We start from the raw sequence: 27,129 nt of genomic DNA on the forward strand, positions 1-27,129 counted from the left end.
AGTGAGCAAAGCTCCTAGCAGAATCCCCTGCAAGGTCTTGGCCAAAGGATGCCCCTGAACCTGGTGCCTGGGGCCTAGCAAAGGTGTTGCAAAAGGCCCAACGTGGATGGAGGTGAATCTGGTTTGGCACTTGAGGGCACTGTCATTTGGGAAACAAGTCAGCTTTTCACCAAAGCCTCTGTCATTTGCTAGGATGGAAAACAGGTTGCAACAGCCTGTGGTGAGCTGCAAACATGATCCATGCAGCTGGGGCTGGCTCACCAGCACTCGCGTCCCCCCAGCTCTTTCTCATCTCACAGTGAGTTGGCATGAGCCAGTGAATTACAAACAAGGGCAATTAGTCAGACAGGCTGCCATTTACTCTACATCCCTATTCTCTTGCATGCATATCTCTCTGCCAAGCACAGCCAGGCTCATGAAAGCAAATGAAAAGGAAGATGAGACAAAGTTCCTCTGATGGATTCTTCTCCCTTTCTCCAAATGCTGCCTGAGTCATTTTTCAGCCATCGGAAGGGATCATGATGACAACGTCTCCCTTAAATCACTAGTACTAATGATTTCTAGCTTGAATGGGAAACTTGTAATTGTTGGCAAGGACAGATAGATAGCAAGGAACAAACTCTGCCAAGAATTGTCCCAGTACAGGTCTCTGAAATGTCTTGCTTTTGGTGGAGTGCAGCAGTTGTCAAAGCCTTTCAATATAACTTTGTTGTTCAACTTTCCTTGTCTGACTGAGCAGGAAACTACTAAGCACTTTAAGTGCTTTAGAGCCAGAAACAAGGCTCCTGCCTACCTGCCTGCCTGCCTTTTTGTTGGCATCCAGTATTCACAGAGAGTGAAAGAGGAGCTGTTTCAATGTCTGCCAGCGGTCTTCCACGTACTTGGGGAGCTTTAATGCTGGCAGAGGTCTGTTGTTCTCCTTGGGGTATTTTCTGAGGTCCAATTTATTCCTTCAGCCATATGGCGACCAAGTATCTCTCAGCGCCTGCAGTGCTTTCAAGAGCTTGGCTTTATTCTGTGACTGGTTCTGGCCAGCTTTGCCTAAAAAGTTCTCCACGGCTGCTCAGCTGGATGCCTGCAGATGGCGTGACACTGTCTGGTTAATGAAGACGTGTAGTGTAACCAGGTCCCGTGCCTGGGACAGGTACATGGCCCTGGCACTGGCTTCTTGGACCCTGTCCTGCTACCACATTCACAGAACATGCTTCCTCCCTGGTGACGTTCTGCCACAGTGCTGTGTCAGTACAGAAAAACACCGATTTGTAACACTGAATATGACTTTGCTTCATCTTTCCTTGCCTCTAAGGTATTTCCAAGCTTTTGTCCTCAGTTCTGATTATTTCTCTAGCAGTTCCCATTTCCGAAGTTGTTCACTCTTGCTCCTGCTCTTCAGCTGAGCTGTCATCGCTGTCAGCCCATCTCCAATCTACTTGCTTTGGCTCATAGTGGAAACAACACTCTGGAATCACACAGCGAACAAGAACCCATCTTCCCCTGGGAGACCCATCTTCACTGGCAAGAACAGCAGAACATCAGTCATGCACCACCAGGCCAGAAGGAGGAGAGGGGAGGGCTTTGCCAGTTACCACTGGCCACTTTCCCTCCGGTGTTTTTTTGTAAAGGGCTCTGGTCACTGAGGGACAGTGCGGGACAGTGCCCAGCAGGGCAGAGGGCAGGGTCCTTGGCCATATTTCCCTTGCATGCTGTCTGCCTCTGCTGAAGGGACTGCTGAAATGCAACCTGGCTCCCAAGTGACCCAGCATCCACTCCTAAGGACTAGGAGAGACCATAACTTCTCACCAGGCTAATCTCCTGTACGTCAGAGGCCCTTGTGCTCCTCTCCTGACCATTTCCCCCTCACAGCTTTCCTGCTGTGTGACCTGACATCCACCTGCACATCTATCCCAAACCAGAAGTGTGCCCTGTCACCTGATGGGAGCTGTGTGCGGTTTTTGTTGTAAGAATGCTGTACTCCAAGTCAGAGAATGATGCAGGGAGGGAGCTAAACAGCCCTGGAAAGAAGATGAGAGAAAATGGCTAACAGGTCAGGCATGATGTTCTGCTGATCCAGGGGTGGTTTGTAATGTGTAGGTTGAGCACCCTCGCTCCAAATTGTCTGATTGCTCTTGGAGACAGCATCCTAAATCAGCCAGCTTATTGCTCTGATCTGGTGTTTCCTCTGGTTCACAACTGTGGCAACATCAGAGTAAATCTGCACCTCAGCCTCGGTACAATACGGACCTGCTAAATTACTAAACACTGGCAAAGTACAGTGGAAATAGAGGGCTATAATACACCACTGGATCTTGCTGGCTCTCAGTCTGCTCCTGAAATCATTCTAGAGGTCCATTTATTTGTGTGTGTATATATACACTTAAGTGTGTTTGGGGGTGCGAATATGTGTGTATGTGATGGGAAACGAACAAGTGTATTGAATAATGCATGAGAGAAATGGCAGATTACAATGCTTTTTCTAAAATAACTAATAGCAGCAATAAAGGAAATGCCTGAAAGGGCCGTCATCCCATTTGTCAGGCTTGAGACAGATTTTTCAGGCCTGTACCCAAAGCTCCCTCATTGCAGCCTACAAATAAATCACTGCCTTACCTCGTCCCCCCTCCTCTCTAACTCGCTCCCCACTTCTGCCTGTTCTGCCCGCTTGTGCTTTGCTGTCCTGCACCCTATAGCTGCCTCTCCTGCTTCAGCCAGCTGGGTCCTGTGCTTAATAGCAGGATTTCTGTCCACATCTCTGCTGTGAAAGAGGAGGTCAGATCCAACACAGTTTTCTCATGCAATGAGCTCGTTCTCCTGCACTCGGTGCACCAAAAACCCACGCTCTGCTCAGAGACCTACTTACAAACATGGATCAGCAGCTAGATGTCATGCAAATGGATGGGAGTGGTCAGAAAACCGAGGTGGTGAGCTAAAACACACTGTTAGAAGAAAAAGAAAATAAATATCGTTAATGTGCCAAAATGCAGACACACACATGGAGAGATTCTGTAACCAGCCAGTGTAAACGGGAGAATTGGAAAGACAAGGACCTAACAGAGAGGGATAAAAAGCGGGTTCAAGAGATGATTCAGACAATCCTTCCAAATTTAGAAAATTCAACCTAATAAGTGGGCATGTAAACTCTTATTCTGGTCTTAGGTGTATTACCCTCCTCAACCTGGAAGGCTGGGTCCCTTGGGGACCACACTCCAGCACGCCCGCACAGTTTAAATGGCCCCTGAAGGCCTCCAAAGCAGAACAGGAAGAGCCAGGGTCTTTCAAGCAATACATGCAAAGCTAATAGGGCAGACCAGTAGATGGAGGAACCCGAATTGGTCCAGTCTATAAATTAGGATTCTACTCATGCACGTTTTATAAAAAATTAATTACTGATTAATGGATAAAGCTGCAGTCACAGAAATTTAAGAGGAAATGTGTCAGTAATGCATTAGTGTCAACAGATGGAGCCTGGGAGAGCGAGAAGAAAATGTGCTCTAGTGTGCAGATGGCACTCACATGCACATCAGTGCCCTCAGGTCTCCGCATCAAGGTAGGCAGATGGATGGGGAGCACCATACAATTTGGAGAATTTAGTGACCTATTGCTAAGAGGTAACCATTTAAATGGCATTAACACAGTGCTTCCTACCCAGATTGTTGGAGGATTCATAGCAGAGGCTGCATTCCTGTACTCTTTGGTCACCTGCCCTTTCTATTTTTCTGTCCAACAAAACAGCCACATGTGGTTGCCCTAAAAGTCCTGGTCTAGCTTTCTTGCTAGCAAAATGTCTTTTCCCCAGACAATGCCAATTTGTTGAAGCCAAAAATATCTGTGAGAAAGAATCAGTTTGATGAATCTCCCGCTGGAGGAAAAAAATGTTGAAAAACTGTTGAAAGCCCATTTTGTCATTTTCAACAAAACCAATATTTTTTGTTTGGAATAAATTCTAGCTTAGAAATGTAACTCAGTTTACACTACAAATGTTTTTTTAAAGGTCAAATGGAAATAAACAGCCCGAAGACCCAATGTTTTGATTGGTTCAAGTTTTTCCTTCCTCAGTCAGTGATAAAAAAATTGAGATTTTTGATTCTTTCTTCCAGTTCAAAACAGGAAAATTATTTAAAGATTCTTTCAAGATGAAAAGACCATGCCCATGTTCCCACGCAGCACAAATTCCACCTGAATTTTGTCTTAGGGCAAAGCAAAGCACAAATAAGAAAGGATGGCAATCATTCAGAGGTTGTCCACTGAGAAACACAGTGTTGCATGCTTCCTTTCAAGAGACCTGCCTAACCAGAAGGACCAAATCCCTCATTTCACAATATCTGTGTCTCTGCAGAAAGAAGTTTCCCAGAAATTTCAGTGCTACTGAAGAAGGAAAAGAATCAAAGCTAAACACAAGCTCTCAACCAGTCTGGTAGAAGCTATGAGCCCACACAAGCCATCTACACAAGTCTGGCCCATGCCTGTGCCACCTTGATCACCCATATTGTGGGGATCACCCATGTGGTATGATTCCACATTCCACATCCACAAAGAAGTGGAGCAGCTTCATCTCACAGGTAGGTGCCTACAGCACAGGGGTCTGTGTGCGTGAGTACAAGTCTCTCATAAAATATGGCCTTGGGGAGCATCAGCAATTGTAAACCTTTTCCCTGGGAATGTATGTTTCTATGTGAAGTGGCATTTGCCTGTTTGGTAGAAGAAGAGATGGGAATGTCAGCAGGGGGACTAGTGCAACAGCATCTCTGGGGAAATCACATGCCCTGTGAATTGTACTCTGCTTCCTCTAAGTCCTCATCTTACTGTGTGCATGTCTGCATGTCACACATGTATATATGTGTTTCATATGTGTATGAGGTTCTTTTACTATCTTGTGGTCAGAATTTTCTTCCTCAATGTTTTCCACAAGCCACAGGAGATGCAGGACTGAGCAGTGGATAGGGAGGACTCAGGGGAGTCAGTGTCACAATAATGTTTTCCCAGTGCCCAGGGTGAGCGTTGCCATCCCTTTCCCACGCTCTGAACTTCTTTGTTCCAAGTAAGGCATGGGCTTCTTCCCTCCAAAGAGCATTGCCTGGGAGACATCATTTTTACAAAGCATGTTTGCCTTTTCCAAAGAGCATTGCTACGGAGACGCAGCCTTTCCAGAGGAATATGTCAAGCAGTATTGTCTGGAGAACAAGAGTCTCTCCTATCTGTGGGGTGGGCAAGGGGCAGGTGGGACATTTTCCAAGCCCTCTTACAAACTGCAGTTTCCTCTCTGCCCCCCATGTACATGTATGCATGTATCCTGAATAGGCAGCTGAAAGGCTGGGGGAAAAACACCTACCATGACAGTATTTCCAAGGCTTCCAAGTTTCTGTTCAATTTACCATAGCAGTAGGAACAAGACACACAGCCACAACCTGACACTAGTCCGCTCACCCATTTTGCCTGGAGCCTTCAGTGGTGCAGGCATTTTGCTTAACACAATGAGGTCTTCCTAAACAATATCTTTTGTTTCCTTTTTTCCCTTTCAATCAGCCCATTCTTCTGCACAGGTCTGCCACACAGGCAATTATTTCTTCCCTCAAAGAAGGGAGAATTCAGCCTGATCTCTGAGAGCACAGCCCCTTTAGGATGGCAAAAAGCCATACAGAGAATAGAAGATACTTTAAATATTAACGACAAGAAAACAAACGGAGATTCATTAAACAATGTCACTATCACAGCGAAGCCTTGGCTACAAAGCTCTGCAATAATTAGCTGTCAGGAGACAGAAATACAGTTGTATTAGGATTTACCCTAATCACTTATAGACCACTTCTCTTTCAGAGGTCTGCCAAGCTTAGCTTCGTGGAGTTGGGGGATTTTTCTCACTTGTCCTGAAACACTCTTGGTGGGTGATATTTCACCCTGAGCAGGCTGCTGAGGTCAGCGAGTCAGTGAGGCAGTCATTCACTCCTAGCAGGACGGGCCTCTCGCCTGCAGCTCAAGGACTGGCCGTCCCACTGCTGCTACCATAACCACTTCCTACTTTTTTGGTTGCTTTTTTCCTAGTTTGTAACTTGCTAAAGGGAATACAGGAGGTTTGTGCAGATCTGACAGGGGCAGCTATGCTCACCTCTGCAAAGCCTGTAAGTCACTCTTGTGTTCTGTAAAGTTACTGCTTTGTTTTAGCTGCAAAAGGCTTTTATTACCCACAACCCTAAGTAGTAAATAGCCCAGAGGAATTTGCTTCCACCCTGCCTGGAACAGAAGAAGATGCTTTACTGGCTTGGCATGTTGTTGCATCTTTCCTTTTGGGAAAATTAAAGTCCTTACCAGTTTGCTTATAAAAGCCAAAAAGGCAGTGGGAAGAAGCCTGTTTCCCTTGAGGAAGTTTGGCAGCTTAATCCACACTGAGAAGGAACTTGAATAGTCGATGAAAATTCACAGGGGTACCAGCAACGCCCATGTTTTTCAAATGTCATTTTATGTGATTTTGCTATTTAAGAATACAGGGGTTTTGACATTTCAGTGGACAGCAAAGCATTTTTTGACAACTGACAATGGAAGAAGTGCAGTGACAGATCAAACTGCAGAGCTTCAGTTTTAGTTGTTTGAAACCTACTCCTTTGCCTGGGTGAGAAAGGAAATCTTTTTCATCCCAGAGTTTAGTGGGAATATTTTCATCAGGAAACAGCTGCACAGAAAATTCTGCTTTCTCTTGAAAGGTCTTCACTAGTGGAGAAAAAATGAACTTCACTGTGATGAAAGACAAGCCGTGGGCCTGTATAAGGGAGTCACAGACTATGAGCTTTACAGTATGAGGTTGGTGAGGGATCCCAGGATCTCCTGCCCTTCATTACGCTAGTATTTGGATTGAAATTTCTCTTCCAGATCAGCATAGACTTTAGAATTGCATCAATCAGTAGAACTGGGAGGCTGTGGCTGCTGTGGCCATTTCAGTTCATTTTCTAGATAGTCAGTGAGAAGAAAGCATTGTGGTTCAGGGTTACCTTTCCTTTTGGTGCAGGAAGTGTTGGAGCTGAAAAAAATTTCTCCAAAGTATCCTGCCTGTGAGTCACTAACCACACACTGGCAGCCAGCTGCTGTGTTTGTGGGGAGCATCTTATGTGTGCTGGTATGTTAACCTGTCCCTTCTCCGATACTCACGTGCGCAAAGAGAAGGACTTGTTATATGGTTACACCAACTGTTTTTCCTTCCTTCATATTTGCTTCCTTCTGCCCAAGATCATCTTGAAAGTACATGTTGTGTCAGGACTGAGCTGCACATCACATGACATGTTCCCTGAATATGCCATATCACTTGGTCATTTCCTACTTCACTGTTCTGGAGCAAAAATGGCCCAGACTCCTTTGTCCACTGTGCAAAAAAACCTTCCACATGTGCAATGTAGGATGAGTTGGAGGTCTATACCTATGCTGGAGGAAGGCATCTCCCTCCACCCCCCGTGCCTCAGTTTCCCAACTTGAGAAACTTCCAGACTCCAGTCTGAGAGTGAGCCGACAGTGTGAAACCACTATGCAACTGGTAACCTTGGGTTTGAACATGACCTCAAGCCTTAGGCATGGTAAAACAACCACCCCAGGAGAGGAGCTTTCCTTCATAAAACCTGTGTCACTTCTGTGACTAACGAACACAAGTTTCAGCAGCCTCAATGAAAAGAATACAAATGCAAGATGAAAATATAGGCCACTATTTCCAAAACCAGTCCAGCACTTTTTTTTTTTAAATAAGAACAAAAGATTCACAGTTTTGTTTGCTTGCTACAAAACAACAGAGAAAGATCTTTGCCCAGATATACTCTATTTGCTGCTGGGCTCCACTATTTTGATAGAGAATCTAATTCATTCGTTTGCCTGGAGAGAAATTCAATAGAGAAGAGACTTGTGATCAATACCTGAGCTGGTGTTGGACCAGCACACTGCAGACAGTCTATGCTCAAAAAGAATGAGGCCCAAACCAGTGGGACTCTGAGCTTCCAGAGAGTCAGGAAAAACAGCTCGTAGCTTGTAGCTGTAGATTAAAGTTACTAGTTATTTATATGATCAAGGTCTGTGAGTCTACAACCCCATTGTGCCAGGTGAGGTACAAAACACAGAAGAAGGATGAAAAGATGGAAAGGCTTTGCACCAAGTCCAACAGCTGGCTACAGTGAGGGGAGAACAGCTAGAGAACAATGCGGCAGAGCTGTTCAGCACGGCAGTGATTGCTCTCTGCTGATTAGTAACTGCTGTCAAATTATTTCACAGATGCCAGGAAAAGGATTTCAGGAAAGGAGGGTTTTGGGCAGGCTCTGACTTTGCACAGAGTTCCTATCACATGTAAGGAGCAGCATGGGAGGCAGCACAAAAACCTTTGGCTGAAAACCTAACGGATGGGTGATGGGGCATTGTGGACAGGTCTCCAGAGGGCACTGAAGTTGTCTAAAGAGAATGAGAGAGGATGGCGAAGATCCCCCAATAGGTCTCAAAGGCCTATAAAACCAAGACAAGTAACTTATGCTTGACACAAGAGAGGAGGAGCTAGCACATACATGTGCAGAGACCAGGGAGAAAAGCATCCCCGACAGCCCAGCCGTGCAAAACGAAGGCAAAACACCCATTTACTTCAGTGCAGGCCCTCATTATCCGTGACAAGCATCGCCTCCCTGATTATGTGAGAGAGCATCCTCAGTTACAACAGAGTCAATTGTTTCTTCCTTAGTCTAGCACAGATTAGATTGGGTTTTGCATTTATGTACCCAGCTCTCAAATGTGTTTGGAATGACAAAGCAACCACAGACACAAGCCGTTGGTTTAAAGCCAGCTGTCTCTGCTCTGAGCTTTGGACAAACAAACAGACATCTCTACCTGAAATTATCCTGCTGCAGAATACAGTTCTAGCACCAAAAGAAGCTTGCAGGAAAGTCTGCTTGATGAAAGGATTTAAGACATGATAACCTTCTTTAGAAGGCAATGGCTGAATAAACCTAGAGACGAGTTTTGCTGAAAGTCTGCAGCAAAAAAAAAAGGGCTAGAAGAGAACAGGACACTCCATCGTCTCTCTATACCCACTCTCCCACTCGCCTTTCTTATGCTGCCTTTGTAGATGATTTTATTCAACTAGAGCTGAAAACCTATAGGGATGTCTGTCTTTCAGTACAAATTTATTAATACATAGGTATCTCCAGCAATTTCTTTTTAAAAATCTAAGAAAATGTTGCACTCTCCCTCCCTCCCAAAGCCTTCAAGTTCAGTACAGACAAAAACCAGAGCACGAGAGAAAATCTATACAGCCTTCAAAGAAATCACTTTGCTGATACACAGAGTAGAAGGCAATAAATAAATAAATTCTAGGCATACATGAGCAGATTTTGTAGAAATACGGGGAGCAAAATGTCAAGATTAACAAACAACCTGGCAATACTTGGGAATGCATGGCAGTGCAGTTGTGAGTATGTGTCAGAAACTACCTTGGGGCAAGACAAGTTTGTGGGGTGTGTGAGTGTATGGAAATATATATTTCTGTAATAAAATTAAGTTGCATTTATGGTGAAATTCTTCATGTCCTAAGGTCAGTGCTTATACAAAACTGGAATGCAGATACTTGGTTTGTAGATATCTGAGGTCAAAAGGCGTGAATCCTACTCTGGCTATCTGCGGTCTTGCCTGAAGGCCTCATCCCTCCTGTTTTTCTGGCATCTCCATCAGAAGACACTGGACTTGGGTGGTTCCCTATGTATGCCTACTTCTAGCAAGCCCCGGTGAGCCGGGCCATGGGAAGACAGCACTGCCTGAGGCTTGGCCAAGAGCAGCCCAGTTACTGCTGCCCAGGATGGAAGTGCACTGGTGTGTGCAAAACCAGAAATGAGAAGAACAGACACACATCTCACCTTAGGCCAGTAACTGCAGCAGTGGCTGGAGGAAGCTGCAGGCTCTCTCCAAGGCTCTTGATTTGTTACCATTCCTTTGCTTTCTCTCGATTCCAGGAGAATTCACTCACACTCTTCAGAAAGCGAAGGAGGGAGATGACTTGCATTAAGTTGCATGGAAATTCTATCTGTGCTGCCTTTAATATTTATCTGCAACATCAGAATAGCTGAATCTATAAATTACTTTCTGCAGCGATTTGCAAGACACTGAAAAGATTTCACAGGGGACAAGAACCTTTCCTGAGATGAGGAGAGTAGGGAGAGATTGTAGGCAAGAAGAGGTGGCTCTACTCCCCCTAGTATCCGTATATGCCCATTTTACTTGGGCTGCATTCGGTGCTACTGTTCCGTGAAAGGTGGAGAAGCCCAACTGTATTGCCATCTCAACTGCTTCTATCACCTTTGAACTTCCTTCTGTTAAGTGTAATGCTAATTTCATTCACAATACTTCCAAAGCAAAATCTTGGGGATTTTAGAGCACACTAAAAATTGATCTCAAGGCATGCTTCCTAAAGGAGTCTTTGCAAAAAACAATAAACACATTCAGAAACAGTCTTCAGAAAATGCCCTTACTCTTACTGCATATGCACCTCCTCTACTGGTATTTTGCCGTATTAGCAGACCTGATCTGAAATGGTAAATGAGCTTCTCTGGACACAGCATTCTATAGCTCTGTGCTTCAGTTCCTGCATTTGTGTAACTGCGTATAAAACTACAGACATATCCACTTTCTATCTTTCATATCTTACTTTCCCTAACACTAAATACCAATCAAGATCCTGCAGAGAGCTTTGGGCAATATTGCACTGATAAATATTCACCTATTCCTTCTATTTTTCTTCCTCCTGATTGTTGTTCTTCTTGCTAGCCATATTTGCATGAAAATAAGGTCTTTATTGCTTATGTCCCTGGCGTGCTACTGCACTTAGAAGCTACAAAACCTATAAAAACTGCAGGTGATGAATAAGCCACTGGAACAGATGTCCTTAGTAATTAAAAATGTGGGAATATTTTCATCTGTTAAATATAGTGCAATGGACAGTACTGTTTCTAAGCAGAACCATTACTGTGAGCAGCTCACAGAGATCATATGCCTCATAAGGTTGTAGTTTCTCATAGAAGTAAAACCTGGCTGGCTTTTAGGTGGCAGAGATGGATCCTCTAATTTCAGATCCCTCTGCCCCATGTCAGCTTCTCAGGAGCTCGGTAGCCATTTCTGAGTAAGCAGCTTCAGCACAGCGCATGCTGTACCTGAGACTGTCTTTTTAAGCACCATGTACTTGGTCCAGCTCCAGCTCCTACATTTTGCCTCCCTCGCTCTGCTCACCACTAGCCTCCTACTTTATCCCTCTATTCTCATGGCAAGAACCTCCACTGCAGCTCCCCGTGCATGCTCTTTTCATGTTGGCTTATCGTAGCTTTTTGCCAAGCTTCAGGCTTGGAAGGCCTCAGCTGTTAAATCCTAACGCCTAAAATCAAAGGGCTTGTGGTCTGGCCTGTAAAACACATACTTGGGCTTTAAATTGTTTAGCAAGTAGTGTGTCTTTCTGCATTTGAATATTGTGCCTAGGTAGTACAAGAACATGATTGACTGAGTCCTTAGGCAGAGCCGTAGTGTGATTAATGACACTCTCCTTGTTTCCTTTCTCTGCTAGTGATGAGCATATTGGAAATGCCTTGATCAATATAGATTACAGGGATCAAGTCTTCATCTCCTTTCAAATCTGGTCTATAATGTGTTTCCTCCACTTTTGTTGAGCCTTTAAATGCTTGCCTTTTCCCTTCTGCTTTAATTATTTATCTCACTAACATCATCAGCTCCCAAGTATGTTTTGGATGGCATTTGTTTGTGTTGCAAGACACAGACTAAACTAGCATTGATTTTGAATGCTACTTCTTCACTTGGAAGTAACTGTAGACAAGTTATACAGTCTAAAAGATACAGAATTTGCCTCTGATCTTCTCTACATAGACACAGGTCTTCTGTTCTTCACTATTGGCAGTTTTGGTGGAAAGGGAATTGGCCTATGAAACTTTTGTTCCACTTCTCCACTTGAGGCCTTTTATATGCTCTACTTTTGAGACAAATCAGAGGCAGGCATTGGGTACAGGACTTATTAGCACTAATTGCCTCCCAGGGTAAAATCAAACATCCAGATCACTAAAATGTCCTGCTCTGTTTTCATAATAGCCATTTAATTCAATGGGCAGAAGTGCAGGGAACTTTCCCAGGGAAAGGTAATACATGTAAATTGAAAATGTAATGGGATATTGGGACACATTATGCCCAGCAGGTCTGCCAGATGTGATTAAATTCAGTACCTTTACAAAAGGATAATAGTGCTCATTGTAGATCAGCAAAATAGAATCCTCTATTGTTCTTATGTTAACACTAAACTGACCCTATATGATGGTACTGTCCAAATCAAAATGAATTTTGTCAGTCTCTTGTTTCTTCTTCTTGTTTGGGAAGATCCAAGGCTTATTGTTTCAGACAGCACGACAGAATGTTATTGGTCACAGTTTCCAATGATCCATCCTGATGGAAAACGTTATTTTTGTTTGCTTGTGTTTTATTCCTGATATGTGATAACCATCAACGGAAAGTAGTTACACTCGCTCTACCCACTCAGAAAACATCTGGGCAAGTGCTGGATTGGAGTTATGCTGGTTCTGGACCATCAGCTAGAAAAGGCTCATAAACTCTATTACGAAAAAGGGTCATTTGTTTTATGCTTCTCCTCTGTGTCAGCTTCTTCTGAAAGCTAGAACAAAGTCCCAATATATCACAGGTTGATATCTTGCCCCAGTGAATGATTTAGTGGCAATGCCAACTTAGGCACAAGAGCAAAACTGAAACATATCCACTGCTTAAAATGGGGCATGGTAGCCTGAAAGTTTCTTTCTCCTCAAGGATGTCAATCTGGACCTTATCTTAGAGGTCCCTGCAAGAAGCTGCCTTGGGAAACAAATCACAGAGCCAGAAGACAGAGCAGGGATGGAGCCCAGAATATAGCAAACTTGTGTTGCGGAGGAATTGCCTTCAGAGGATGACCGAGGCTGGTCTGGCACAGCAGGAAACTGCAGCCTGGTGTAGGAAATACTCACCAGCACTGCAACTGAGGAGCCAGATCAGGAAGTGAGCAGTGGGGTGAGCAGAGAGCAGGAGGGAATAGCCAGGAATCCAGGCTGAGTAGAGGCAAAATGCACACCAGGAGGCTGCTGTGGGGAAAGCGTAGGGGAGAAGTTTCCCAAAGGATGTGTTCAAATACCAGCAGAAGCACAGTATTCACATGATCACAGAGCTGTCACAGTGTGTAGTGCCTCCTTAGGAGAGACATTCACAGTACTCCAAGGGAGTAGGGAAGGAACTGATTACCTTTTCCTTCCATCTCCCCCTATTCCCTATTAGCTCTAGTTCAGTATTAGCAAATTTTATACTATGGACACATGTATTCAATGCTGCTGGATCCAGTCCTGCTGCTGAAACCAATGTTTCCCACTTGACTGCTTTTAAACCTTCCACTAAGCACAACACACAAATAATAAAACCAGGAACATTACTAGAAGAATCTCAGTGCCCCTGTGGGCTAATTTCCTCCTGGTTTGTTTCCTTTGCACAGTCTGGTTAGGGTAATCAAACAATCTGGGGCTTGCTAATGACCCAGCCTGATCTCTCCTACCAATGCTGCAGGCATAAAATACCATGTTCTCCTGAATGAGGCTAAATCTCCTTAGTTTCTTGGCTTTATCCTCCATCTTCCAGGCTGGATTCAAAGCCAGTGGCAGGGGCAGCAGAACATCAGTCTGAGATTCTGAACACTTTACTTCTGTATCTGTGTCTTTGGCTCTGTGTATTCACCCCAGACAAGAGCATAGAGATACAGAGGCCTTAGGAAAGGTATCAGACTGCTTGTCCCTTTAACATGTTAAGGGAAACAGAAGAAAGGACTGTGTTGGTAAGAAGACAAGAAATAATGGCATGTATCTACAGCAGAAAACTCCGCACAGGTATCCAGCTTTGCAGGTTCTCACTATTTTATAAGGAATGCAGCAATAGTAAAGCTTCACTTCTTCAGCCCTGTGAAATTCTCAGGTAGCATTAAACAAACAAGAAGTCTAAATCTTGCAGCTTCAGAGGAAAGCTCTTAAATATAGCCTAAATGAGCCATCAGGTCCCATAAAGCTAGGAGCAAAAGACAAACGAAACCCTAAAATATCATTAAAACTAAAAATCTCACTAGTCTTTCAAGGCTTGATTCATATTTTCAAGTTTGAGCCAGGACAGGAGTAATTCTCTCCCTCTGGTGCTCTGCAGCAGGTTTGCAATAGTTTTGAAAACTGTGGCTCCAAAAGATGCCCCATGCCTCTTCATACCCTGATTTTATGTCTGAGAAAACATGACTGAAAGTCATCTCTCAAGCCTGAGGTCTCTGACTCCTTCCTCCAGCCTTCCTCCCTGCAGCAGCACCCCTCTCCTCCAAGCACACAGCAATTAGCATAATTTCTGGCTCTGCTGTTTTGGGGGTGTCTCTCTTCAGGCCTTAATGTAAAAGAGGTGCCATCTCTGCTGCTTTATCAGTTGTGTTCCTCCCTATCCAAGGTTCCTATATGTTTCAGTACCATGGAAAAACCAAAGCTCTCATCCAAACAATTACCTTCCCTGCACAGTGGAAAACATCACTGATCCACAGCCATCATTCAAGAGAGTTCTGAATTGGGCATGTATCACTCCTGTGGATATTTATGGGATGATATCTTCAATTGCAGATACTTTCGGAGGGTCCAGGAGAGAGTTGTTTTGCCCCCAGATATGGGGCAATTTAATAAAGGTAAGATTATTGCCTCCTATTTTACATCAAGAGACCCATGTTCACAGCATGGGCAAATTCTTCTATTACCAGGTCCTGAGAAAGTCGGTATTACTAAACACTTTTCATGGGGATACCAAGCAGTGTTAAGCTGCATTTTGTATTCAGTCCAGGGGAAGTGGCTGCTGAAGGGAACTTTTTGATTCAAGCAGCAATGCTGGCTTTGAAGGTGATAATCACATGTGAAATTCAGAGCCCTGCAAGGTGCCAGCCCGTCAGAGAACATATCCTAGGCTGGAGAAGAGGGAGAGACAGAAAGAAAGTGCAGGAACTAAGTATTTCCAGGAATATCTGAACAGCAGCAAGTTTAATTCCTGTCTCCCGGACCCCTCCAGGGGATCTGTTGTTTGGGGGTCAGGCACTGAGACAAATTCCCTGGAAACAAATTCCTTGAGACAAATTCCCTGGGAGCAAGTGGCCAGTCTGTTTGCCTTGGTCAGAACCTGCCACCTGCAAACCCCATCCTGAAGCTCCAAAGCCATGAAGCTCCAAGGACGAAGCTTCAAATGCAAGGAATGCATTAGGCTTGTGTTGGTCCACAGTGAGTTTGACAGTACCCGTGGATGCGGTCAGAGGGGCCTTTTTATAAAGCATACAGTTAAATAATTTCTAGTATGTAAAGAATGGGTGTGATGAGAAAATCCTTTGTAATTGTGTCTCTTTATGGGAGACGGGGAACTAGTCAATGCATTCAAATGAAGGCCAAGATGCTATTTATCTCATCCTAAATTGTCTGTGTGACCTGAAATGCCTACCAGCCTGCGAATACGAGAAACTGAGAAAACATGCCAAGAGAAGGCAATCGATCTGACCCTTTTTAACACCATTCTCCAGCTTCAGCCCAGATTTCCCAAACAGATTCCCAAAACACTGTCATCTGAGGCAAGGCCGGGAAATGAATGAAGAATCATGACCAAGAGGTCAGCTCATTCCTCATACTTCATGTAAGATGCAGCTGGTGGAGGCAATGACAGAGCTGGGGGAATTGCAGCGTTGGTAACATGAGTATGGGTTTGAGAACTATCGAATATCAGACTAATGAAACTGAGTGGCTATTGGAAGAAAAAGCCATAAGTGCATTTAAAGATGCAGTGAAAACCCATGGCAGAGCAGGACATTAGATCCAGACCTCCTCATTCTTACCAGCTTTCAACTGGAAGCTCCATCTGGACAACCCCTGAAAGAAATTACTCCTGGAAGATGGTCTAAAAACCACTTTCGGTACATGCCTAAAAGAAGCACAAGCTGCTCTACAAAGGCCCTATTCTTTCCTCAACCCTGCAGGATCCCAGCATCTCTCAGCAGTGTATTAAGCAGCATGATTACCATTTATCATGTGACATTTTTCTTGTAGCTGGAGGGAAAAGTAGTATCCGGCAGAAAACACCCTTTCGTTAAGTGGTATTTTTCTTCTCAACCTATAGCAGCATTACTTCCACTTCAAACAGTAGACAGTAGAGCTTACAATGGTCCTTAGCTGCTTGAGGCCAAGGGTACATTGATACTGCTTATAAGGAGGGATCTTGGGGGCAGCCGTGAGCACAGCATGTTCCCTGATGTTTTCCTTCGACGAGGGCTCGGCTGTCGAAGAAAAAATTTTCGATGAGGGCTCGGCTGCCAGGGACCTTTTTTTCGACGAGGGCTCGGCTGCCGAAGAAAATTTTTCGACAAGGGCCATCTCCTGTTCACACAAGGGCCTGGCAGACACCTGCAGAGTGCTGGCACAACATCCAAGGACAGCCTGGCCAGCAGCGTCTGGCAGCTGAACTTAACTGCAGAACAGCAGAGTTTGCTGCTGAGGAACGGGTGGATACCCTGAGTGCCACATGCTTCTGATGGTGTCCCCAGCTGTGTCTCTACCCATACTTGCAGCTGTAACCTGGGCAGACAGACAATCTGTGCTTGTTCCATGGGAAGCTCAGAAAAAAACACCTAAAATATATGACTGAGACCATTTCTGGACCTAATGCCCAGCCCATGTTTCTGAGCACCATGCTCAGGACTGAGGCTTCACAGGCCAAAATTCCTAGTCCAGTGGAAGCAGAGGGATTTTGGGGGAAGCCTTTTATTTGTTGCTCACTCAAGGATGACAGTTATCACTTTGTTACTCCAGGAAGAGAAAAAGTTCTCAGGAGAAGGTAATACTGACTAGAGGTTGAAGTTCACCTTCAGGCTACCTTGGTTTGTCTTCTCTTTTCAAAGGAAGGCTCCTGGGGAGAGCTAATACCCTTTATTAGGCCAACAACCCTCTTTTCAGCCTTTCCTTGGACAATGGGACTGATGCTGTGCTACTGTAAAGAAACCTCATGCAAACCAGACAAGAGGCTTCCCCCCTCCTCCTCTGACTTCTTTCTAATGTGGCTTCAAGAGCAAAAATGCCTGAACACAGAAGAAAAGAGGAAACAAGATAAACTGTATAATCCCACTTCAAAGGGTCTTTTAGCTGAGTTGCACTGGATGGGAACAGCAGCCTGAATAGATGCATTTTAACTGTTTGTAGGGTGTGTTGCACCCTGTTTGTGTGCTATGGGCCAGGCAGCCAGGGTGGAGGGAGCAGAGCTGCAGTGTGTCCTTACTTCCGAAGTCTTTTTGTGAAGCAGCCATGCTCACTGAATTCTTTCTTCTTTTCCTGACTGCATGTTAATGTTACAATCTTTAGACGCCTGCTTAAAGCAGCATCTTGTCTCTGGCCTATAACCTATAAGCTGATGTGGGTCTAACCAAAAAATCATGTGTGACACCATAGCTGCCAGCTTCCTAGAGGATGATAGCATCACACTCTCAGGGAAGGTGTGAGATAGGGCGAGACAGGGACCTGGGCCTGGAGATGACTCACATCTACCATTGGCTTTAGTTTAATTTCCCCAGTTCTCAGTTTCTTTATCTATAAAATGGGAATAGTGTTACATTTCACTCTGGGAGATACAAGAGGAGAAAGCTATGTAGGAATTAACAGCTTTTCCAAATATGATGTCGCCAAAAGCTTTTGAAGAGACATAGAAAAAGATTTATATTTCAGTGTCTGACAAACATAAGAAAGGATGTGTCTGCTACAACTGTGCTTCCACCATGCTTTCATTTAAGCTGTAAGAAAAATAAATGGTGTGTTCCAAAGATCCCGAAGAAAAAATGGAGCCAAAGGAGGAGGTTAGGCACTACGAGCTTAATGTTCCCAATGAGACTGGTCAAAGCTTATCCATCAAAATGATTTTTTTGCACACAAGTGGGGCTTTTTATGCTAAAAAAAGATTCACAAAATATGAGTTGTACCCAAGCAAAGGTTTTTTCTGAAAACTAAAAGCCATTTCTTGGCTGAAAAGTGGTGTTTTGGGGCCAAAAAGCTGTCGAATTTTTGATGATGAATCAATATTTTCAGTGAATAAACCATAACACCAAAAAACTAAAAAAGCAAACAACAAAAAACTCCAAATCCCCATCAGAACAAAGGTGTGATGTAGAAAGAACAGGTGAGGGAAAAAAACCCAAACCACACAAATATCCTCAAATTCTAGATAATTTCTTTCCACAAGGAACTAATTTACCAGAAAGCAGCAATATAAACCAATCTGGAACAAAGGCAGGAATATAGCCTTCACTCCCCTCTCACCCACTCTGCACTAACTAAACCACCTCTGTATTCCCACCTTCTCTTGGTGACTACAGTGATCTCTGCTTCTTTTGCAAAACTTGCAGACCATCTACATCAGAAGGATATCCCCCCTTTCCACCACACTCTCTTCACAGGGAGACAGATGCCAAGACAAAGGGCATTCACCTTGCCTTGGCTAGGACCAGAATCCAGATCCTTACCTCCTCAGTTAACCAACAAAGATGAGTTCTGCAGGGGAGGCAGGGGTCTGGCATTGAGTGTCATGTCACGGTGACAGGGACTATCACCAGGGGCTATTTTGCATCCTCTTTCATTGGCTATCTTAAGCAAAGCTGTGCTGAGACATGTCTGATGTGTCACAGTTTTACCTCTGTGATGCAAAACCCAAATGGCCTAAAGTAAATTTTGCTGAGCGTGATGGAGACTAATTCTCCAGCCTAGCTGATCAGGACTGCACAGACAACAACCAGGAACCATGATACAGAAGGTAAATTACTAACTAATAAATGGCAGCTAAATGGGTGTCACAAAGGCAGTCAAGGATGCTTGCTATTATTTATCACTTGTATTGCAGCACCACCTACATGTCCCTGACACAGAGCACAACTCTGTGGCATCAGGTCCTGAAGAACCACAGAATACAAAGGGCGTTTGGGGTGTGTTGCAGTTCAAGATTAAAACACTTAAATGGAAATGTATACATGTGAGCTAGGGGCTTGGCTGAATTGCTGAACCTGAGCATCACGCCATTGGAAATGGCCTGTATCACTCTTGACTTCCAACATCCACATAGGTCTCCCCCAGGGTCTTAGGTCACAACTGACAGCCTTGTGTAGATATCTTGATCTCAAATGGCACAGTTTGAACAACTCAGTCAAGCCCTAGGTTTTCTTTGGCTGTGGTGTTAGCTTAGGCACCAGATATGCCTCTTGACTCTTACACGTGATCAACATATGTTTGGGTGTCCTCTTTGGGGGCTGAACCCATCTGATCTGCCCCAACAAGTTTCTAAAAGGAAATACAAAAGGAGATACTCGAAGGTTTAATTCTTCTTATCCAGATTTGGGGATGGGAATCATCTGAATAAATGTCAGACTGACACACACACAGAGGAGTGCACTTCATCTTTTTCTAAAAATGACAGTTATATTTAGACAGATGGATCGTGTTCTGTCGTCCATTGCCTGAATTCAGTGACCACCAGGGAACTGAGGACAACTCGCTTATTTGGAGACATGCTGTAGATATATTCAGTCCCTGAGATGAATCCCATCCCTTGCGAATTCAGGCAGAGGGATGGAAAGGATCAAAGCCACAATGGAATCATACTTGTCAGCTCAGTATAAGCAGTCTTAGCCTTCCACATTCTTTTCATTCAGCTTTTCTAACTGCCCTGGTGAAGACAAGATTTTTTAGAAAGGAACTGGACAAATATAGCAACCAAAAAGATCTGAATTGATCCGATAAAAACAAAAGACAAAGACTCAGTTCAGTCAGTTCTCCATAAAGAAGAAGAGGAAACTTTGAATGTTAAGTATTAGCCCAATCATGGTGTTCTAAGCCTTATGCTGGAGATGCTATTAATTGTAATTCAATTGCTCTAGCGCTGGGTAGCAGCCAATGCTGTAATGGATTTTAAAGACAAAGTAGCTGCTATTTTGTCTAAGTGATGCTGGTGATGCAAATTGTCCTAATGGCAGAGTGGTTAACCAGGATGCTGGAAACCTCAAAGAATGATTTTACCCTTACAGGGAGTTTTAACATTTAAAAAGCTGTTTAGAAGGCAGCAGCACTGGAAAGAAGGTGCCTCAGCTGAGGCAGCTTTGAAAGGTCAGCAGTACTCATGAGAGAAGAAGGGAGAAGGACAGAGGAAGATTGTTTAACAGCATGAATATCAAGGCAGAGAAGCAAAGATGCCTCTAAGTACACAGAGAAATGTTTTGATAGAGTTCTTCCAGCTCACCAGTTTTCCCATTCAGGAAAAGAAGTAGCATAACCATCTTCCATGGTCAACCTGCTTCTGGTGTGTCAGAGAGGGCAGGGGAGCACTGGAAGCACTGCCTCCTCTCAACAGCCCTTAGAACTCAGCTGGGGAATGGCTCGGAGGCATTGCAGAGGGAGATGCGTCTTCAGCCCCATCTCCAGGTGTCCAAGGCTGGGAGAGATCAAAGAACACCCTGAAAGTTGAACACAGTGAGAGATGTGCCAGCATTAGGGAGGAGAAACCTGCAGCCAAGAGTATGGAGAATGATCCTGTTCCACTCAAATAAAAACATATTTGGACTTGGATAAGCCATCTAGCATTGCTTCCTAGCAACCATTCTTCCATTCTCTGGAAAAGAAAGCCTTAAAGGGCAACGATGGAACAAACCATGCTCCAAGGGCAAGTAATATTAAATGTGAGCCAGATCATGGCTCAAACTAGAAGTCTCTACCCATACCTGGCAAACATTCGGCTTTAGCTAATCAGCTGTTTGCAAGACACCAGAAACAAAGGCAAACAAATGTAATAATGGTCTCAAGCTACAGCTTGTAGTGAGATTTTTTGTATCTGCCCTTCCAGACTATGAAAGATAGATCTAAGGTTATAAGCAGATTGCCATAAACTTAAAGCGTTAGTCCCGAAGTTAAGTTTTCTCTTCTCTTCATACAGCCTGCCAGTTTAAAGCTTTTTTGCAGCTTCTGCTTGACCTGTGCTTCAGCTGTGGTGTCTCTGAGTTTTTTCGTTACTTGGGATTACTTACTAAATTCTTTGTGTGAGCAAAATTCCAACTGGAACTGAACTGTGATTCTCTGACTGCAGGGTATTGTGCTTGGTTATAAACTGTGAAAGGAGGCACATTGAATACGGGGCTGTGATTCTGAAATTCTAAGAGTGGGAAGGAGGAACTCTGGGCAGAGCAGACCTATGAGATGTGATGATTTTTCCTCAAGGTTTTTCCAACAGCTCCATGAATAGACCATAGGATTAGGACATGAAAGCCCTAAAGCAAATTGCTGCTCTGTCCTGGGAAGAATAGGGACTTGAACTAAACTCTTGCAGGTGAAAGAGAAAACATTGAAAAGTTATCTCACTGCTCTGAACCACTAGACAGGTGCTTCTTTAAGCAAAAATCCATCTGGAACCTTAAAATTGAGACTCCAAGGCCACTGGTCTCAAATCTGGCATCATATGCTCCCATACAGCCATTATGGCTCTGATTCAAAATCTCTTCCCAGACTTCCTACAAGTGACTTTATTGCCAATTTGACTGTTACTAAAGAACATATCTTTTTAACTGAGTGTATAGTAGCCTATAGTGCTATTCTTTCCGTATAGTCCAGAGCAGCTGATGTCTCCCTGTTCTCTCTGGCACAAGGTAGGTGGGATCTGATCTGACCTGGTGAAGTCCTCTCTAGCTAATCATTAACCACAGGAGCACACTAAGGTCAAAGGTGTCTGTCACGCATGTGAGATTAGAACTGGCAAGAGAAGGGTGATACTTCTGCAAGGAGCAGTCCCTGGAACACAAACAGAGAGGACAGGGCAGATCCTGCAATGGGCAGATAGGTCACCTAAGTCCATGTGTTGTTGAAAAGGATCATAGGACTGGGCCAGACCTCATCACCTCTGTTTTTCACAGTCCCTGGGCTTTGATTAGAAACTGTTATAAAGCAGATGGAAAACTGTAGGCATATAGGCATCTCCACTGGAGCCAATCTTCTTAATGCCCAGGCTTTTCAAATGCCATCTATTTTCACAGGATTAGTCTGCACAGCATGAGGCAAAACAGGATTCGCCCCACTAGCACTGCTACTCGGGCCTGTGTGTATGAGATGTGATGGAAATCAATAATCCCCCTGGACTCCAAAAACTCCAAACTAACTGAGCATCTCACCTCTACAAAGGACATTCACCATGTTCTGTAATGGTGGCTTTCCTCCCTCAATGTAATGGATAGGTGCCCAAAGTAAACAAGGTGTCCATATTCCTGTCACTAGGACACTGGTAGAATCAGCATGGGAGGCTCCCACGGGTTCTGAAGCAACCAGGGAAGTCTTATTTTCTTTGAGAGGGTAGAAGAGGTAAATATCTATGTATTAACATATATAGATACAAATAACAAATGAAGTGTGCAAAAATAGGAATTTGTTAGTTATGAAGCAGAAAGGAATACACATTTCATGGAAACAGTTGCAATTTTTCTGCCTTCTAGTTTTTTTAATTCTATTATCTCTGCTGATTGGCCTTTTCCGTGGGAGTCAGAGAATGACTGGGCTTGAAGGCTGAACTCCTGTTCATCTCAGCAGAAGCACTGCATCAACTCATGCTGGACAAGAGGCAGGAAACTGGTCTTGTCCTTACTTGACCTGTTTTGTAAGCAGAGGACATAAACCTGCAGATCTCTTCTTAGGATTCTTAATTACCCTGAAGGATTCCAGATTAGAAAGAGATGGTGTCGTGGTTTAACCCCAGCCAGCAACTAAACACCACGCAGCCGCTCACTCACTCCCCCCCACCCAGTGGGATGGGGGAGAAAATCGGGAGAAGAAGCAAAACCCGTGGGTTGAGATAAGAACGGTTTAATAGAACAGAAAAGAAGAAACTAATAATGATAATGATAACACTAATAAAATGACAACAGCAATAATGAAAGGATTGGAATGTACAAATGATACGCAGTGCAATTGCTCACCACCCGCCGACCGACACCCAGCCAGTCCCCCGAGCGGCGAATCCCTGCCCCCCCACTTCCCCGTTTCTGTACTGGATGGGACGTCACATGGTATGGAATACACCGTTGGCCAGTTTGGGTCAGGTGCCCTGGCTGTGTCCTGTGCCAACTTCTTGTGCCCCTCCAGCTTTCTCACTGGCTGGGCATGAGAAGCTGAAAAATCCTTGACATTAGTCTAAACACTACTGAGCAACAACTGAAAACATCAGTGTTATCAACATTCTTCGCTCTGAACTCAAAACATAGCACTGTACCAGCTACTAGGAAGACAGTTAACTCTATCCCAGCTGAAACCAGGACAGTATCCACCCCTTATTCTATACCATTGACGTCATGCACAGTTCCCATACCTTTAGTTACATCCTGATCAATCATCACTTTTCCATCCCTTTAAGACATATGAGCAATGATATATATATATATGTATACACACACAGAGATATCATTCCTTTAGTTCATGGGTCATGTTCATAAAATGTTCATTGAGTTCATTTAGTTTCCGACTCTGGGCTCCATCTGTCATACCAGTCTTTCTGGGCAGGAGGGATGGTGCAAAGTCCTCTCAGTCGGTAGAGCAGAATTGGGCTTCAGTGCAGTGTGACAAGCAGGTGACATTTGGCGCAGCAGGAGGATGGTGTGCACCGTTGGATTGTTGCATGCTGGAGTCAGTTCTGGTTCCATCACTACTGCGCTTTGCTCAGTTTTATCACAGTTCTTTTCTTGCTTGATCTAAGTGATTCTTACTATAGTACTATGGATATAGCACATAATTATAGTAAGGATAATATACAGTAGCAGGGTTATATAGCAACTAATATACAGTTTAATTCTGGCTGTTCTCACCTAAAATTAAATCCCCTTGAGGCACACATCGGACTTCCCCATCTTTTCGCATCACCCACCAAGTGCACCCAGGCCCTTGAGCAAAAGCAATCCCACGAATGGGTTTACCTTTGCCTGAGGCAGGAGTAACCCAGACTGTCTTCCCTAACATATTTTTTATGTGCACTACAGGGACTTTATCCCCTTCTACAGTATGTAAAAATTCCGACTGGGCAGGGCCACCCCGATTGGCAGATCCTCTGGTGTTGACTAACCAGGTGGCTTTTGCTAAATGTGTATCCCAATGTTTGAAAGTTCCACCCCCCATTGCTCTCAATGTAGTCTTTAACAGTCCATTGTATCGCTCAATTTTCCCAGAGGCTGGTGCATGATAGGGGATATGATACACCCACTCAATGCCATGCTCTTTGGCCCAGGTGTCTATGAGGTTGTTTCGGAAATGAGTCCCGTTGTCTGACTCAATTCGTTCTGGGGTGCCATGTCGCCACAAGACTTGCTTTTCTAGGCCCAGGATAGTGTTCCGGGCGGTGGCATGGGGCACAGAATATGTTTCCAGCCATCCAGTGGTTGCTTCCACCATCGTGAGCACATAGCGCTTGCCTTGGCGAGTTTGTGGGAGTGTGATATAGTCAATCTGCCAGGCTTCTCCATATTTATATTTCAGCCATCGCCCTCCATACCACAGGGGCTTTAACCGCTTGGCTTGCTTAATTGCAGCACATGTTTCACATTCATGGATAACCTGTGCAATAGTGTCCATGGTCAAGTCCACCCCTCGGTCACGAGCCCATCTATATGTTGCATCTCTTCCCTGATGGCCTGAAGCATCATGGGCCCACCGAGCCATAAATAGCTCACCCTTATGTTGCCAGTCCAGGTCCACCTGAGCCACTTCAATCTTGGCAGCCTGATCCACCTGTTGGTTGTTTTGATGTTCTTCAGTGGCCCGACTCTTGGGTATGTGAGCATCTACGTGACGTACTTTTACAACCAGATTCTCTAGCCGGGATGCAATATCTTGCCACAGTGCGGCAGCCCAGATGGGTTTACCTCTGCGCTGCCAGTTGCTCTGCTTCCATTGCTGTAGCCAGCCCCACAGGGCATTTGCCACCATCCATGAGTCAGTATAGAGATAGAGCACTGGCCACTTTTCTCTTTCAGCAATATCTAATGCTAGCTGGATGGCTTTCACCTCTGCAAACTGACTCGATTCACCTTCTCCTTCAGCAGTTTCTGCAACTTGTCGTGTAGGACTCCATACGGCAGCTTTCCACCTCCGATGCTTTCCCACGATGCGACAGGATCCGTCAGTGAACAGGGCATATTGCCTCTCATTTTCTGGCAGTTTATTATACAGCGGGGCCTCTTCAGCACGTGCCACCTCCTCCTCTGGCGACATTCCAAAATCTTTGCCTTCTGGCCAGTCCGTGATCACTTCCAAAATTCCTGGGCGACTGGGGTTTCCTATGCGAGCCCGTTGTGTGATCAGTGCAATCCACTTACTCCACGTGGCATCAGTCGCGTGATGTGTAGAGGAGACCCTCCCTTTGAACATCCAGCCCAGCACTGGCAGTCGGGGTGCTAAGAGGAGCTGTGTTTCAGTACCAACAACTTCTGAGGCAGCTTGAACTCCTTCATATGCTGCCAATATCTCCTTTTCAGTTGGAGTATAGCGAGCCTCGGATCCTCTGTATCCCCGACTCCAAAACCCCAGGGGTCGGCCTCGGGTCTCCCCAGGTGCTTTCTGCCAGAGGCTCCAGGTAGGGCCATTCTCCCCAGCTGCAGTATAGAGCACATTTTTAACATCTTGTCCTGTCCGGACTGGTCCAAGGGCTACTGCGTGAACAATCTCCCGTTTAATTTGTTCAAAGGCTTGTTGTTGCTCAGGGCCCCATTGAAAATCATTCTTCTTTCGGGTCACTTGATAGAGAGGGCTTACAATCAGACTGTAATTTGGAATATGCATTCTCCAAAAGCCCACGACACCTAAGAAGGCCTGTGTTTCCTTTTTATTAGTTGGTGGAGACATAGCTGCTATTTTGTTAATCACATCCATTGGGATCTGACGACGCCCATCTTGCCATTTTATTCCTAAAAACTGGATCTCCCGTGCAGGTCCCTTGACCTTACCTTCTTTTATGGCAAAACCGGCTTTCAGAAGGATTTGGATTATTTTCTTCCCTTTCTCAAAGACTTCTTCTGCCGTGTTGCCCCATACGATGATGTCATCAATGTATTGCAGGTGTTCCGGAGCTTCACCTTTTTCCAGTGCAGTCTGGATTAGTCCATGGCAAATGGTGGGGCTGTGTTTCCACCCCTGGGGCAGTCGATTCCAAGTGTACTGGACACCCCTCCAAGTAAAGGCAAATTGTGGACGACACTCTGCTGCCAGAGGGATTGAGAAAAACGCATTAGCAATGTCAATTGTAGCATACCACTTGGCTGCCTTTGACTCTAGTTCGTATTGAAGTTCTAGCATATCTGGAACGGCAGCACTCAGCGGTGGCGTAACTTCATTCAGGCCGCGATAGTCAACTGTTAGTCTCCACTCCCCATTAGACTTTCGCACGGGCCATATGGGACTATTAAAAGGTGAGCGAGTTTTGCTGATCACTCCTTGGCTCTCCAGTTGGCGAATCAACTTGTGGATGGGAATCAGAGAGTCTCGGTTGGTGCGATATTGCCGCCGGTGCACCGTCGTGGTAGCAATTGGTACTTGTTGTTCTTCAACCCTCAGCAACCCCACAATCGAAGGGTCTTGAGAGAGACCAGGCAGGGTAGACAGCTGTTCCGTGCCCTCCGTCTCCAAGGCAGCTATACCAAAAGCCCATCGATACCCCTTTGGGTCCTTAAAATACCCTCTCCTGAGATAGTCTATGCCAAGGATGCACGGAGCCTCTGGACCAGTCACAATGGGGTGTTTCTGCCATTCATTCCCAGTTAGGCTTACTTCAGCTTCCAATACAGTTAACTCTTGGGATCCCCCTGTCACACCAGAAATAGAAATGGGTTCTGCCCCTTCATAACTTGATGGCATTAAAGTACACTGTGCGCCGGTGTCTACTAGAGCCTTATACTCCTGTGGGTCTAACGTGCCAGGCCATCGAATCCACACAGTCCAATAGACCCGGTTATCCCTTTCCTCCACCTGGCTGGAGGCAGGGCCCCTCTAATTCTGGTCAGAGTATCCAGTA

The 27,129-nt window shown here is 44.9% G+C and overlaps 1 protein-coding gene across 1 annotated transcript in view; it reads right to left on the reverse strand.

The window, feature by feature from the left end:
* The window catches only part of ASIC2 (acid sensing ion channel subunit 2), a 523,103-nt gene that overhangs the window by 230,426 nt on the left and 265,548 nt on the right, over nt 1-27,129 (reverse strand). The gene's annotated exons all lie outside the window — the stretch shown is intronic.

Source organism: Harpia harpyja, chromosome 4 (assembly GCF_026419915.1).
Source record: "Harpia harpyja isolate bHarHar1 chromosome 4, bHarHar1 primary haplotype, whole genome shotgun sequence".
Lineage (NCBI taxonomy): Eukaryota > Metazoa > Chordata > Aves > Accipitriformes > Accipitridae > Harpia > Harpia harpyja.